We start from the raw sequence: 18,682 nt of genomic DNA on the forward strand, positions 1-18,682 counted from the left end.
AACATGGTCCAACATCATATTGTGACAAAGATTGTCTCAATATGAAAATAAACCATGGAAAACAATTGTTAAACATCATCAACCATGGTCAATCATTGTCAACCATGGTCCAACATCACATTGTGACAAAGATTATGTCAATATAAAAATCAACCTTGGTTAACCATGGTCTTCCCTGGTTAACCATGGTCAGCCATGGTCCATCGTTGCATCGTGAGAATGATATCATGGAAAACCATGTTGAACCATGGTCCAACATTGTACTGTGACAAGGATTGTCTGAACATTGTCATCATTTTTGTGTAAATGTATTTAAAAATAGCATTTACATTGAAATTGATGTGTTATAAAGTGAATAGATATCAAATAGAAATGGAGATTGAGTAGATATAGAAATTGACAAGTACATTGAAATCAACGCATTAATATCAATGTAATGATATTGTTTTTCATGTACAATTTGTTAATTTTTAGATCAATACATCTAGAAATTAACATGTACACCAAAATCAATGTGTTATAATTTGAATAAAAATAGAAATTTACAGATATGTTGAAATCAATGTGTTACAAATTGAGATGTACAATAAAATTAATGCATCTATAAATTGAAATGTATGATGAAATCAAGACATCAATTCCAATGTACATGCACTGATTTCATTATACATTTTTTGTTTTGTTTTCTAAGTTGTATGAGTCTTGAGATGATTGCATGCTTAACATTTGGATTGAGAAATCATGACCTAAGGGTATCTAATTCATCAAAATCACTTTGGGATTGTACACGGTCTAGGCCACACCAGATCCTAACATGGATGGATTTTTGCCCACGATGTTTCGAACCAATGACCCCCACATCTCGAAATGTCTTAATATTACACCCCATCATTGTTTCTTCTACGCACTGTAGGCAATTTCTTTATACGTCTTTTATAATTCAACAATTTTACTTTATTTTTATTTAACTTATTTCTCGTATAACTCTTCACTATATTTCTAAATAATAATTTATATATTTAAATATATTAAAATAAATAAATAAATTTAAATTTATTTTATATATATCTATATATATATATATATATAAATATAAATGCTTAAAAATATAATTTGGGAATATTAAAATTTTTAAATTTATAATTTCTCCCAAACTTGATGGGCATAAACGCCGATGGTGAATTTTCAAACTTTTTCACTATATTAACAACTATGGTATTAAAAACATCCAAAAAGTTTTAATAAAATCAATTAAATTAAAATTTAGAATATAAGCCCATAAACTTAATGAAAAACCCAAAGCGTTAAAATAAAACGGTTGTATGGCTTTTTATATGTTTAATAACAATATCATTTACAAACCCCAAAACCTTCTTAGGAACAATAAAAATTAGTTTTAATACAAGCTGGAAAACTTTTTGAAAATTCAAAAATATCTTAAAAAGTTAATTTTAAACTAAGATAGATACAAAAGAGTTTTTATGACTCCTAAATGAATTTAGAAAATCCTTTATAAAAGAATAAACAATTGCCTTGGTAATTCTAATCATCCTTGAGGGATAAATAGAAAATAATAAAATCACTCAAATCATACCTCGTGAATCATCGTAATTTGGGAAAAAAAAGTTCTCCAAAGTTATTTAAAAAAAAAAAATCTTTAAAGTTTTAAATTCCATGAGAGGGCTTTTTTGTTCGATAGAAAGTTATATATTCATCATAATTATCTATTATTATATTAAAAATATATAAATATTTTTATGATAATATTTTTTTATTTTTGTTCAATAAGATACTTGAGTAAATGGTATATCGTTGAATTAATTTTAAATTTATATAAGTAAATGTTTTATCAAATTTTGTATTTAAAAAGTAGTCTACACTTCAAAACATTTCTTTCATTAAACATGTGATAAATCCAACCTTAATTAAATATATACTCATGTAACTAAAAATAATTTATATATATGTCTATATATATATACATATATATAAATTATTTTTAGTTACATGAGTATATATTTAATTAAGGTTGGATTTATCACATGTTTAATGAAAGAAATGTTTTGAAGTGTAGACTATATATATATGTCTATATATATATAATTTTTTATCAAATTTATATGAATTATAAAAAAATAACCTACCTCATATTAATATGAGCATTTTTCACATTAACTTATTATATATATATATATATATATATATATATATATATATATATAATCATTAACATATTATTTATATATATAATTATTGAATATAACTATAATATATTTTTTAATTGAATATAAACTTGTTTCATGTTAAATATATCTAATAATTTTTATATTTTTAATTATGTTAACATGTGTATTTATTTGAAAAAGGGTTTTCAGACTTTTAATTTTATTAACAATAATTATTATGAGAATGGTAAAGATTCAACCTCTACATAATATTTTAGAATATTTTTTTATTAATAATCACATAAAAAAAAAGGTTGAGAGTTATCTTAAAACTGGTTAAGTTTTTTTTTGCCATTTTAATTAAATTAATTAATTAAAACATTGTCATATGAATATTATTTATGGATTTTTGGGTATGTGGTATTAATAAAGGATGGTATTGGTTTATGGCACTCTAAAAAAGTTATAGTTTAAAAGTATCAATCTTCAAATAAAAGTGAAACTTCATGGTTAATTTTTTTTTTTTTACATATTTTTTTAAATATATATTTGTTTAACTCATATTTTTTCTTTTGATAATCAAAGATAATAAAAAATTTACTTATTGTTTGATTTTTTAAATCTTAGTAATGTGATGTGTATCATGAGGTAATTGTTTTGATGTATCTTCATGTTATCATTTAATTTATATCGTTGTGCTAGTAATAGGATTCAATTCTCTCTCTCTCTCTCTCTCTCTCTCTCTCTCTCTCTCTCTCTATATATATATATATATATATATATATATATATATATATATATATATATATATATATATATATATATATATATATATATATATATATATATATATACACACACACATATATATATATATACACACACACACACACATATATATATATATATATATATATATATATATATATATATATATATATATATATGAATTTTAAAAACGAAAAGTGTTGATGCGAGAATAACATTTTTTTGGGTACAATTTCAAGGTTTTTTAGTAATGGTGTTAAAGATAAAATATTAGGGTTCCCAAAAACCTTAAAATTCCAACAATTTTGGGGCATGAGGTTAAAGATAAATGATGCAGCGAAGCTGCATCCATCCTCAAACACGTGGACTTGTGGGTTATCGGTCCATGTTTGGATGAAATTTTTCATTATGCAGTGAAACTGGAAATGGATTGCCGGAATAGGAACTTGATAGCTAGTTTAGACTCTGAGGTTAAGCTGCAGAAACAAAACTATGCAATGTTCACTCTGATCGTAAATCTCAGATTTAGAGACTCGTAGAAAATCGGCATATGGCAATCCAATAATCCTCTACCCAAACACGATATGCGATGGTAGACTTCAAGACCAAGTTTGATTTCCCTTTAATCGTGATTTCCTCCCAAACCAACAATGCATTGTCAATCACCTCTCACAAATGTGTTATGCATAAAGCGTATGGGGCAGTCCTACGAAATATGTGTGCAAGATAATGGAATTCACATTTAAATGAATATGTTTCTTCCATACTCTATCTACATGAAATTCATAGGAACTTCGCCCTTTACCCTTGCACGAACAAATGATTCATTTACTGAAAATGCAACAAAGCAAATCAAGAAGTCATCCAAATATTAACACGAATTCATTTATATTCATAAACTAATTACAGGTTAAGGCCTCATGCCTGAATCACACTCACAACCTTACGGCTACATTTCTTCCTCCTCTTTAAGCACGCACACTTACAATATATAATATCTCCTATAATTTTTTTAAGGATAAGATATTTTGAGATTTGATCTATTTTAAGATCACTCGCATCCCTCAAAATCTACGTAACATTAAAAAATTACAAACAAACTCAATCAGATCAGAGGGAATCTCGTCCTCATGCCACGCTGACGTTCTGGAAGGTTCACGAATTTCAGTTTTGACTTGGGGTGGTTTTGCTCCTGCATAAGACTCCTGAGGTAAAAAAAAATTATGACCTCTTGGTCATATGCTTCTGGCCTTCATAACAGCTTAACTTGTGAGATGTAATCAGCCTCTGCAACAGCAAGTCCTCCTTGTTGCCACTTACCTCACCAAGCTCTCCTTTGGACTTGGTCTTTTGGCAAGCTCTATAGTTCTCTCCTCGAACCTCTTACTGACTAACAATTCTACCCAACACTTCTTTTGCTGGAATTGTTATCTCTAAGACAAATCTACCCACAATCACAACTGTGGAGCTGCCTCAACAACTTCTACCCAACCACAGTTGGAAGTTGTTCTCAGCTTCTCTTGAGCACTCCTTGCTCTTAGGCTATTGCAATCTTCTCACCTTCCTCTGTTGCTACCTGCACAAAAATATAAAGACCATACCTTTTTAAATTTGCACCTCCTTCCATAGAATCTTCTTCTGCTCTGATACCACTTTCATGCAACAAAGCTGTATCCTCCCTCAAACACGCGAACCTGTGGGTTATGGGTCCACGTTTGGACGAAATTTTTCATTATGCAGTGAAACTGGAAATGGATTGCCAGAACAGGAACTCAATAGCTGGTTCATATTCTGAGGTTAAGCTGCAGAAACAAAACTATGGAACGTTCACTCTGATCACAAATCTCAGATTTAGAGACTCGTAGAAAATCGGCATATGGAAATCCAATAATCCTTTACCCAAACGCGATATGCGATAGTAGACTTCAAGACCCAGTTCGATTTCCCTTTAATCGTGATTTCCTCCCAAACCAACAATGCATTGTCGATCACCTCTCACAAATGTGTTATGCATAAAGCATACGAGACAGTCCTACGAAATACCTGTGCAAGCTAATGGAATTCACATTTAAATAAATATGTTTCTTCCATACTCTGTCTACATAAAATTCATAGGAATTTTGCCCTTTTCCCTTGCACGAACAAATTATTCATTTACTGAAAATTCAACAAAGCAAATCATGAACTCATCCAGATATTAACACGAATTCATTTATATTCATAAACTAATTACAGGCTAAGGCCTCACGCCTGAATCACACTCACAACCTTACAGCTACACTGCTTCCTCCTCTCTAAGCACGCACACTTATAATATGTAGTATCTCCTATATTTTTTTAAGGATGACATCTTTTGAGATCTGATCTATTTTAAGATCACTCGCATCGCTCAAAATCTGCGCAACATTAAAAAAATTACAAACAAACTCAATCAGATCGGAGGGAATCTCGTCCTCATGCCACGCTGACGTTCTAGAAGGTTCACAAATTTGAGTTTTGACTTGGGGTGGTTTTGCTCCTGCATCAATAAAATATCATGTCTCAGAAAAGCCTTAAAATTACAACAATTTTCATTCATGCTTTTAAAGATAAAATATCATCACTCTAAAAAACCCTAAAATTATAACTTTTTTCAACCAGAGGATTAATAATAAAATATCATAACTCGGAAAAAAATTAAAATTTTGACAAATTGTCAACCATGGAATAAAAATCCTTACGTTTTCAACATATTTCAACCATGACATTATGGACATATTATATGAATAAAAACACTTTAAAGAAACACTTGAATGAAATAGTCATTATCCAAAGATTTTTTTTTTTTTTGTGTTAAAGGCTAAAAGTATAGCAGTTTTCAAATCTTAGCCTAGGACAACTTATGTCATTGGAACAAAAACATAAAAATCAACCATCAAAATGAAGTATCCCCTTTTACTAAGGCATTAGTATTGCAACATTTTTTAACTACAGTATATCAACAATGATAATAAATAATATCACATGGCGAATAAAACATAATTTTTTTTTCTAAGTTATTGTTGCATTGTGGATATTATAAAGAAATGAATTATTTATAATTAAAATATATAATTCAACAAACATAGAAATGAATCATAAATTCATGTAATATCATATGGAAGTTAAAAGATTTATTTCAAGTTACCATGAAAATATCATTTACGTAACATGTCTTAGACAATTTTTCAAAAACACTCATAAGTTTTGGCACACCATGAAAATCTACGACATCTTTAGATGACTGATTGGATGCAAATGAATATGGCTCATATTCCTCTGTTTCATCAACTAGTGCCCCATTTGAGTGAACATGCATGCCCACCATTTCAGGTTTCAAAAATATTTTGTGTCTATGGTTGGGTTTAATAGACTCCCATCTTAACATTGTTTATTATGGTAGCAACCTCTTTAGAATCTCTACGGTCCTAGAGTGAAGAATTCCTCTCTTTGTTAAATTGAATTCATAAACAAGTATGTCAGAATCCTCCGATTTTAAGAGGTATGTGCAGAAACAATTTATATCTGTACCCTTTATTTTTCTCTTTCTACCAAATTTTTTTATCAACTACCATCTCTAACATGTACACACCATTCAATGGGTGTGTATTTATGGTGTAACAATATACTTTAACACATGCAACATTTTCATTTTCTTTAATGAAATTTATAGCCTTGGCAACCCATAATGGATAGCTATATGGATATCTATATTCTAACACTGTAGTCATGCAAGCCTCCTTAACATCCTACACAAAACGCCTGTAATGGTCTCTTATGGTTTCACATTGTGCACATGATATTCTAAAACAATTATACATTTCTCTTTCCTCTACCTATGAAGAATTAATAATATATTGAGATTGTGTCTTTTCAACAATATCTCTTTCCTCATTTTCATTTGGTATATTTTGTTTCCAAATAAATGGAGTCTTCAAAAGTATATCTTCATTTGTTTATCTTGAAATCAGCAACATCAAAGTACTCATATATATCTCTAATAGATTTTTTAATTTCTTCCAAACACACATAACATATTATATTTCTCTTATACCTTCGAGCATTATGGATTTCAACAACTAATTGTAATAAAATATATTTGACGCAAATATTGGATGATCTAGAATTAACTTCAAAAATGCTAAATGTGATGACGACCCCCATTCTGGAGTAGTTGAATACTTCTTGCCCTGTATAATTGTTTTCCCATCAATTTTTTTGATACGAAATTGATGTTGGAAGCTAATGTTATTAATTTTTTCAATGAATTTATCCTCACCATTTGATCCTAGAATAAACCTTCACATGTCAATATTTTCTTCCAACAGTTGAAAAATAAGCTTTGGAATCTATGATTTCTTAGTACATTCAATTAATGATGGCAGACTCCCAACATCCTTCCTCCTCAATGTTAATGCAAAATGACTGAACATATCATCAATAGGGTTATGAATGTGTCCAACAAGAAGGAAACCAACCTAAGCATGTTTAGATAACAAAAAATAATTTGATTTTTATTTTCATCACTCGTGTTTTCTAATTGCAGATACAAAACTTTAGGAAGATTACAAAACCAATGCGAAAGAACATCAAGGAATATGGTTATGGTCATATTCACACCATTATGAATATTTGGGTTTCTGAAGTAAACCCTTGGCCACATTTTCCCATTAAAGACCATACAATCGACCAAGTGAAAAAGAATACAAATTACCTTCCATATTGTTTTCTGTGTGTAGAAAAAATATGGTAGAAGTGTTTTTTTTTGTCCATATCATCAATTATGATACCCAAATATTTATTTGTACTATCATAACACTTATTTCTATGCGTATACAACTTTTTCCCTCCATATCCTTGTAAAATATGGTTATGTAATAAAATTTCCATCACCTTAAGCACCTTTTTCATATTCCTTGTATAAGTTGCAGATTTCCCATCTTGAGAAATTCTCAGGAATATGTATTGTGTGTTTATTTGGCATACACTCTCCATGCTTTGAAAAAAAGTCTTGCATCCATGAGATTGCAATATTTTCTAATGGCCCAATCTCTCATCTATGATGTATTTCTAAGTAAAATGTGGGATCCTTTTCCAGGCTTTCTTGGATTATTGACAGATGAAAATTACCAATTGAATGAAACTTTTTGAAAGCCTTTTTATAGAGAAATAAATTCTCAGTATGATAATCATAACCTGCTAATGTAGATTGCACGCACCTCGCTAAATTTGAATTTTGCATGTTTTTATTCATTGACAATAGTTCATGAAACTATAAGAATGCATACAGGGGATCAGTAAAGAATGGCTAAAACTTCATTAATCAAGTAAACTAGACATGTTACTTTGGAAGATGTGGAAGTTGAATCTGAAGAATATGTTTCCATTAGTGAAAATGAGATTAGAACTATCGATTAAAAGGAGAAAATCTATAAAAGACAAAAAAGAAGAATGCCCTAGGATGTCTATCTTCGAGTTGATGATGAGGAGATTTATTATTGAGAAGAAAACATGTTAACCGATAGGAGGATGAAATTAAAAGTTGGTCATTCTGAAAAACACATGGGCATAGTGAAGATCATAGTGAAATCTCTAATGGAAATAGGGAAATCATAACGCCACATGTTGATTTAGAGGATGGAATTATTATAATAAAATAAAATTCCATTTAGAATGAATTGGCAAAGAGAAACTTTTTTTTTTCCCGTAGAAAAAGTCGTAATTTTATTCATATGAAAAAATTACATTTCGTAGATGCTTAAGCATATGCAGTTGGTTGTCCCTGTAATCATAGGAGAACAAAGATTACAATTATAAAAATAAAAAAATAAAAATAAAAATTCGCCTATACTTTCCTGCCCTTCTTCTTCTCCACCCTTCGCCAACCTTCAGAGTTGGAAGTTGGTGCAATTATAGCAAGCTGGTTTTCCATTGTGTTTATTAGTTGTTCTTTGTCAGATTCTGATCCTTCAGATCCATGAGTTCGTTTGATGCCGCTTACTTCCAGGTGAGGTTCTTGTTGTTGTTTCGTATTCTCAGGCCCCAAATGTGAATCTAGGGTATTTTCTTCCTGTGTACATTCTGTCCCATTTGTATGTCAGGTTCTGATTGGTTCCCTGTAGGTTCTGTCTGCATGTCCTCTTCTTCCCGCTAGTCGTTATGCTGCCATCCTTTAGGATTTTTTTGTTGTTTCTTATTCCCTTTGGGGTCCTTCCTGGCTAGTGGACAGGTGTTTTTAAGATGCATGTTTTCATGCAGCTACGAAATTTGAATGCTGTGTTTTCATAGTCAAGTGGTTGAGTCCTCAATGCATTATTATAGTTCAATGTAATGTGATCAGGTAGCCCCTGACTTAGGTCCACTTCTACACATATTCTGGCAAAAGTGAAAATTCCTTGGTTGACTTTGTCTCTATCTATATTAAGGAATTTCCCTAAGGAATTTCCAATGGCTGTTATAACTTTGTGATGCCAGAAGTGTATAGGGAGGTTATGTAGCCTCACCCAAACAGGCATTGTTGAGACTTTCGTAGTATTTTCATCAAAATCAGGAAACCAGGGGGTGGTGAAGAGGCCGGTATTGCCCAAAACCAAGGCCCTTGATTGATAATATTGTCACGTTCTTGTTCTGTGTTGAATCTAACTATGAAAAAACCTTTTGAGCATAGGTGAATTTCACAGTCAGGTGACCATGTTGTGAGGATCCATTGATGCAAGACGTCGGATTTTGGCCAAAACCCATTAAATCTACAGATAACAACATTTGTGGATAGATCAGTGTGTAGATTAGTTACCTCTAGCAAAGTTATTTGGATCGTTGGAGATTCCAGTTTTTGTTCCACAATATAGGGACCTGGAAGCTTTGATGCTGGTGCAGGTTTAGATTGTATTTTTTCCTTTCCTTTGACTGCATCGTGAAAGGTACCTGTATTTTTTGAATTGGCTCCATTGCATCCCCCTCACAGTCTCAGATTAAGAATGATAGTTGAATCGTTGCTGATACCATATTCCTGAAGTGTATGGATATCCTGTAGACTGCGTCCTGTATATATCAGATTTTGGTATTTTGTGGGGGTTCCAATTTGAATCTGGATTTCCTTCTTTAATTCTTGAATATTCAGCCCCTTTCTGAGCCGCATGCAGTGATGTTTTCCCCCTATCAGTTTGATGAAGATTTGTATCCGGTCTTCGCCCATACTGTTTGGGTTTCTCTGTTGCCCACTCCGTTCTATGATCTGGGGCTGTGATCCAGAGCTGGAAGGAGACTTTTTGTTGTCAGGCATCCAGATTTGGGTTTGGTATGGACTGTTCTGTTTATTGAGCATCAAATCCATTTGGTCAATGGGGGATCTAAGATTTTTCACTGCATTCTGTTTACCGTTCTATTCTTCTTCAGCACATTTGGCTATCTTGGCAGTTATATATCCCCAAAACTGTGTTGCATGTTGTGATCCATGGCTGAAAGGAGGTTGTTGCCTTGTTGTTGATATCAACTCAGATTCAAACTGCCCATCTGTCAATTTCTTATGGAGGCTTTGTTCTATTCCATTATAGCCCCCTTCTTGGGTTGCCAGTGCTTTGATGACACCGATCTCTATTCCAGAAAACCACATAAAGAGGGAAAAACCCATGATCAGGCCAGGGTATTTATCTACATAACTCTACAGTGGCTTCCTTATCCCCAAAGGGATGGCGTTTTTGTCTCCATCATTGGCTACTGTAGCAGACACTGATGAGGGCATGATCTGTAGGCGTCTCAAAGGCAAGGCCAACTTATTAAAGCCAATTGATTTACAAGCTATAAAATCTGACAGAGGGGCCACGGTATGCAATAGAGTCGACCGAGTTTCCACCTCCGAGCTGCTTATAAACCTTATCTTTAGTAGAGAATAAGAAAACCCTACTCTCGACGGTGCATTATTAACGAGTGATAGTTGTGTGGATTCAGGCTGTTGGTTTAAGGACTCACCAAAAGTTTTGCAGTCGCAGGAAGATCAGATCGAAGCCATTGCCGTCGCAAAGAAAAACCTTCGCCACTCCTTGGCAGTTTTCCCATCGAGCTCGGGTAATTCGATTTCCGGACCAGTGGCCGGGTATGTGACAGGAATATCGAATTGCAGATCGAATTCATATTTGAGGAGATTGTGAGTGTACCAGCACTTGCCAGTCCAACGAGTGCCATCTGCGTTGGCTGAGATCCTGAACCAGTCATTATCATTGGCTTTGTTCATACCCATGTATTTGATGAGGGATTGGTACTCTCCTTTCAGCCGTTGGGTCCAAGCAGCTCCATCCCTGGGGCCTGCCCTAGTAGATAGTAGAGGTATCTTCTACATAGTAGATTTAGTGTTCGAATCCCATCCCTCCATTTTCTCAGTCTCTTGTTCAAAGAGATTTTTTTCCCGTAGAAAAAGTTGTAATTTTATTCATATGAAAAAATTACATTTTGTAGATGCTTAAGCATATGCAGTTGGCTGTCCCTGTAATCATAGGAGAATAGAGATTACACTTATAAAAAATAAAAACAAAAAAATAAATTCGCCTATACTTTCCTGCCCTTCTTCTTCGCCAACCTTTAGTGTTGGAAGTTGGTGCAGTTATAGCAAGTTGGTCTTCCATTGTGTTTATTAGTTGTTCTTTGTCATATTTTGATCCTTCAGATCCATGAGTTTGTTTGATGCCGCTTTCTTCCAGCTGAGGTTCTTGTTGCTGTTTCGTATTGTCAGGCCCCAAATGTGAATCTGGGGTATTTTCTTCCTCTGTATATTTCTATCCCATTTGTATGTCAGGTTCTGATTGGTTCCCTGTAGGTTCTGTCTGCATGTCCTCTTCTTCCCACCAGTCGGTATGCTTCCATCCTTTGTGCTTTTTTTGTTTTATCTTATTCCCTTTGGGGTCCTTCCTGGCTAGTGGACAGGTATTTTGAAGATGCCCTGTTTGCATGCAGCTACAACATTTGAATGCTGTGTTTTCATAGTCAAGTGGTTGAGTCCTCAGTGTATTATTATAGTTCAGTGTAATGTGATCAAGTAGCCCCTGACTCAGGTCCACTTCTACACATATTCTGGCAAAAGTGAAAATTCCCTAGTTGACTCTATCTCTATCTATTTTAAGGAATTTTCCCAAGGAATTTCCAATGGCTGTTAAAACTTTGTGATGCCAGAAGTGTAGAGGGAGGTTATGTAGCCTCACCCAAACAGGCATTGTTGAGACTTTCGTAGTATTTGCATCAAACTCAGGAAACCAGGGGGTGGTGAAGAGGCCAGCATTGCCCCAAAACCAAGGCCCCTGATTGATAATATTGTCACGTTCTTGTTCTATGTTGAATCTAACTATGAAAAAACCTTTTGAGCATAGGTGAATTTCACAGTCAGGTGACCATGTTGTGAGTATCCATTGATGCAAGACATCAGATTTTGGCCAGAACCCATTAAATCTACATATAACAACATTTGTGGATAGATGAGTGTGTAGATTAGTTACCTCTGGAAAAGTTATTTGGATCGTTGGAGATTCCAGTTTTTGTTCCACAATATAGGGACCTGGAAGCTCTGATGCTGGTGCAGGCTTAGATTGTATTTTTTCCTTTCCTTTGACTCCATCGCGAAAGGTACCTGTATTTTTTGAATTGGCTCCATTGCATCCCCCTCGCAATCTCAGATTAGGAATGATAGTTGAATCGTTGCTGATACCATATTCCTGAAGTGTATGGATATCCTGTAGACTGCGTCGTATATATATCAGATTTTGGTATTTTGTGGGGGTTCCAATATTTCCTTTTTTAATTCTTGAATATTTAGCCCCTTTGTCAGCCACATGCAGTGGTTTCTGCCCCCTATCAGTTTGATGAAGATTTGTATCCAGTCTTCACCGATACTATTTGGGTTTCTCTGTTGCCCGATCCGTTCTGTGATCTGGGGCTGTGATCTAGAGCTGGAAGGAGACTTTTTGTTGTCAGGCATCCAGATTTGGGTTTGGTATGGACTGTTATGTTTATTGAGCATAAAATCCATTTGGTAAGTGGGGGATTTAAGATTTTTCATTGCATTCTGTTTACCGTTCTGTTCTTCTTCAACAGATTTGGCTATCTTGGCAGTTATATATCCCCAAAACTGTGCTGCATGTTGCGATCCATAGCCAAAAGGAGGTTGTTTCCTTGTTATTGATATCAACTCAGATTCAAATTGCTCATCTGTCAATTTCTTGTGGAGGCTCCGTTCTATTCTATTATAGCCCCCTTCTTGGGTTTCCAATGCTTTGATGACGCCGATCTCTGTTCCAGAAAACGACATAAAGAGGGAAAAACCCATGACCAGGCCAGGGTATTTATCTGCATAACTTTGTAGCGACTTCCTTATCCCCAAAGGGAAAACGTTTTCATCTCCATCATTGGCTACCGCAGTGCACACTGACGAGGGAATGATCCGCAGCCATCTCAAAGGCAAAGCAAACTTATTAAAGCCGATCGATTTACCAGCTATAAACTCTGATAGAGGGGCCATGACATGCAATAGAGCCGGCCTGGTTTCCACCTCTGAGCTGCTTATAAACCTTATCTTTAGCAGAGAATAAGAAAACCCTACTCTTGACAGCGCATTATTAGCCAGTTATAGTCGTGTGGATTCAGGTTGTTGGTTTAAGGACTCACCAGAAGTTTTGCAGCCACAAGAAGATCGGATCGAAGCCATTGCCGTCGCAGAGAAAAACCTTCGCCACTCCTTGGCAGTTTTCCCATCGAGCTCTGGTAAATTGATTTCGGGAGCAGTGGTCGGGTATGTGACAGGAATATCGAATTGCAGATCGAATTCATATTTGAGGAGATTGTGACTGTACCAGCACTTACTAGTCCATCGAGTGCCATCTGCGTTGGCTAAGATCCTGAACCAGTCATTATTGTTGGCTTTGTTCATACCCATGTATTTGATGAGGGATTGGTACTCTTCCTTTAGTCGTTGGGTCCAAGCAGCTCCATCCCTGGGCCTACCCTAGTAGACAGCAGAGGTATCTTCTGCACAGTAGATTTAGTGTTCGAATCCCATCCCTCCATTTTCTCAGTCTCTCGTTCCGCTACTTTCACTTAAAATAGAGTATTATATCTATCATAAAACAAATGTAAGAAGTATCCCATAAAAATCAACCATCAAAATGAAGTATCCCATTTTAGTAAGGCATTAGTATTGCAACATTTTTTAACTACAGTATATCAATGATGATAATAAATAATATCATGGCGATAAAACATAATTTTTTTTTTTCTAAGTTATTGTTGCATTGTGTATATTATAAAGAAATGAATTATTTATAATTAAAGCATATAATTCAACAAACATAGAAATGAATCATAAATTCATGTAATATCATATGGAAGTTAAAAGATTTATTTCAAGTTACCATGAAAATATCATTTACGTAAAATGTCTTAGACAATTTTTCAAAAACACTCATAAGTTTTGGCACACCATGAAAATCTACGACATCTTTAGATCACTGAATGGATGTAGATGAATATGGCTCATATTCCTATGTTTCATCAACTAGTGCCCCATTTGAGTGAACATGCATGCCCACCATTTCAAGCTTCAAAAATCTTTTATATCTATGGTTGGATTTAGCAGACTGCCATCTTAGCATTGTTTATTATGGTAGCGACCTCTTTAGAATCTCTATGGTCCTAGAGTGAAGAATTCCTCTCTTTGTTAAATTGAATTTATAAACAAGTATGTCAGAATCCTCCAATATTAAGAGGTATGTGCAGAAAAAAATTATATCTATACCCTTTATTTTTCTCTTTCTACCAATTTTTTTTATCAACTACCATATCTAACATGTACACACCATTCAATGGGTGTGTATTTTTGGTGTAACAATATACTTTAACACATGCAACATTTTCATTTTCTTTAATGAACTTTATAGCCTTGGCAACCATAATGGATAGCTATATGGATATCTATATGTTAACACTATAGTCATGCAACCCTCCTTAACATCCTACACAAAACCCCTGTAATGGCCTCTTATGGTTTCACATTGTGCACATGATATTCTAGAACAATTATACATTTCTCTTTCCTCTACCTATGAAGAATTAATAATATATTGAGATTGTATCTTTTCAACAATGTCTCTTTCCTCATTTTCATTTGGTATATTTTGTGTCCAAATAAATGGAGTCTTCAAAAGTATATCTTCATTTGTTTATCTTGAAATTAGCAACATCAAAGTACTCATATATATCTCTAATAGATTTTTTAATTTCTTCCAAACACACAGAACAAATTATATTTCTCTTATACCTTCGAGCATTATGGATTTCAACAACTAATTGTAATAAAATATATTTGACGCAAATATTGGATGATCTAGAATTAACTTCAAAAATGATAAATGTGATGACGACCCTCATTCTGGAGTAGTTGAATACTTCTTGCCCTGTATAATTGTTTTCCCATCAATTTTTTTGATACGAAAAATATGTTGGAAGCTAATGTTATTAATTTTTTCAATGAATTTATCCTCACCATTTGATCCTAGAATAAACCTTCACATGTCAATATTTTCTTCCAATAGTTGAAAAATAAGCTTTGGAATCTATGATTTCTTAGTACATTCAATTAATGATGGTAGACTCCCAACATCCTTCCTCCTCAATGTTAATGAAAAATGACTGAACATCTCATCAATAGGGTTATGAATGTGTCCAACAAGAAGGAAACCAACCTTTAAATTTTGAAAATTTCCCAATTCAACAAGCATGTTTAGATAACAAAAAATAATTTGATTTTTATTTTCATCACTTGTGTTGTCTAATTGCAGATACAAAACTTTAGGAGGATTACAAAAACCAATGCGAAAGAACATCAAGGATTATGGTTATGGTCATATTCGCACCATTATGAATATTTGGGTTTCTGAAGTAAACCCTTGGCCAAATTTTCCCATTAAAGACCATACAATCGACCAAGTGAAAAAGAATGCAAATTTCCTTCCATATTGTTTTTTGTGTGCAGAAAAAATATGGTAGAAGTGTTTTTTTTTTGTCCATATCATCAATTATGATACCCAAATATTTATTTGTATTATCATAACACTTATTTCTATGCGTATACAACTTTTTCCCTTCACTTGTTTAGTGATTGTGATGCTCTTGAAGTTCATTGACAATTGAATATGCACATAACATAAAATATATCTATTAGTAAATACATTTTCATAGTAGATAAATATCCAATTTTTAAAAATAATGTTGTGAATGAATACCTCTTTCTGCCCCTTGACATTTATTCCTTTTTTACTTAAGAGAACTACATGTACTGCAAAACCCCATCATTGTCTTCTTAGGAATACATACATTGTTTAATTCATTCCTCCATATCCTTGTAAAATATGGTTATGTAATAAAATTTCCATCAGCTTAAGCACCTTTTGTATATTCCTTGTATAAGTTGTAGATTTCCCATCTTGAGAAATTCTCTGGAATATGTATTGTGTGTTTATTTGGCATACACTCTCTATGCTTTGAAAAAGAGTCTTGCATCCATGAGATTGCAATACTTTCTAATGGCCCAATCTCTCATCTATGATGTATTTCTAGGTAAAATGTGGGATCCTTTTCCAGGCTTGCTTGGATTCTTGACAGATGAAAATTACCAATTGAATTAAACTTTTTGAAAGCCTTTTTATAGAGAAATAAATTCTCAGTATGATAATCATAACCTGCTAATGTAGATTGCACACACCTCGCTAAATCTGAATTTTGCATGTTTTTATTCATTGACGATAGTTCATGAAACTACAAGAATGCATACAGGGGATCAGTAAAGAATGGCTAAAATTTCATTAATCAAGTAAACTAGACATGTTACTTTGGAAGATGTGGAACTTGAATATGAAGAATATGTTTCCGTTAGTGAAAATGAGATTAGAACTATCGATTAAAAGCAGAAAATCTATAAAAGACAAAAAAGAAGAATTCCCTAGGATGTCCATCTTCGAGTTGATGATGAGGAGATTTATTATTGAGAAGAAAACATGTTAACCGATAGGAGGATGAAATTAAAAGTTGGTCATTCTGAAAAACGCATGGGCATAGTGAAGATCATAGTGAAGATCATAGTGAAATCTCTAATGGAAGTAGGGAAATCATAACGCCACATGTTGATTTAGAGTATGGAATTATTATAACGAAATAAAATTCCATTTAAAATGAATTGGCAAAGAGAAACTTAATTGATGGGGGTCATATATTTCAAATTAATGTCAACCAATTATATGAGCCAAATGAAGGACATTCTAAATCTCAAATTAGAAAGCCACACAAATCGCATGTTCATAACTTGAAAACATTGATTAGGTACAATACATATACACATGTGGTTGATTATGTTGTTCTTATTGATCCAATTCAAGTTCCCAAAAAGGAGGCATTTCATAGGTTAATATTTTTTGAATACCAATATTATGTAATTCGAGGGTACCATTCTGCAAAGGCTACAAGACAATTGATGGGGGAATATCCCAATAACCCATGTTTTGAAACAATTAAATGTATCATTTATGTTGGTTTAAAAGATACATAAGCAAAATTATTGGCATGGGATCGTAGTACACATATTGAGTATAGGGTGTTTATGAATTTCATCTAAAGGGTTAGATTTATTCATAGCGGGCATATGGAAAATGTTACTCTAATTTTTCAAAAAGAATGTTGTATAGAAATAGGTTATCGAATTGAGCACAAATTAAATGCAAATAGTAGCAAATTAAATTGATATGTATTCAAAGGTATGGATAACATTTTCTAGATGGAATTTAAAACTGGGGAGATATGGGAATTATCATACTGAATGGAAACCCTATGAAACAATTAAATGTATCATTTATGTTGGTTTAAAAGATACATAAGAAAAATTATTGGCATGGGATCATAGTACACATATTGAGTACCAGATGATATCACTATCACACCTTCTATAGAAATGCAAGGAGTGAAGGATGACAGTATTATAAAATCAATATTATCTCATGTGAAGTTAGATGAATTATCATTGCACGGAATATGTCAGAAATTACAAAAGTAAGTTTGTTGAAATTATTTTTAATTATTTTTGGATTATAGTTTTGTTTTTAAATATAACATATTGTTGTTGGTAGTATTTGTTATACATATCACTATATTAACATTTTTTACTTTATTTATTCAATCATAAGGTTTATATGAAAATAAAAGAACACATGGTTACAGTATTGAATGAAAAGAGTTGGGATGATGTTGTACAAAACTACCCATATTCAAGTTCTACAACAACACTAAAATATTTTTATCTTCCATTCAAAAAGGTATGCTGATTTAAACATTCATTTTATTCATATGTAAACTATTTTTCTTTTATCACTTATACATATGTTTGTTTATTTTATGAAAGATGTTGGAGGAGGATGCAAATGGAGTACCAGATAGTTTCAAAACCTTTATTGAAAATATTAAGCTGGAAAGGTTGAGAAAGAAGTGTCTTAGAAATGTTGAACATGATTCTCATTGTAATCATTAAATTTGGAATGTGCTCGACACTATCCAATATCAAATAATACAAGGTGATTGTGAAGACATTGCAAATCTCATACCTAAAAGGGAATTGTCCCTAGTTATTGCAAATATTCCTCCTAGTTTCAATTTGCCAAACATTGGATATGATAGTGAACCTTATCGTTACCAAGATTTTAATGAAGTGG

This window comes from Pinus tabuliformis, chromosome 6, assembly GCF_031772625.1.
Source record: "Pinus tabuliformis cultivar Carrire ecotype Pingquan chromosome 6, CPIR1, whole genome shotgun sequence".
Taxonomy (NCBI): Eukaryota; Viridiplantae; Streptophyta; class Pinopsida; order Pinales; family Pinaceae; genus Pinus; species Pinus tabuliformis.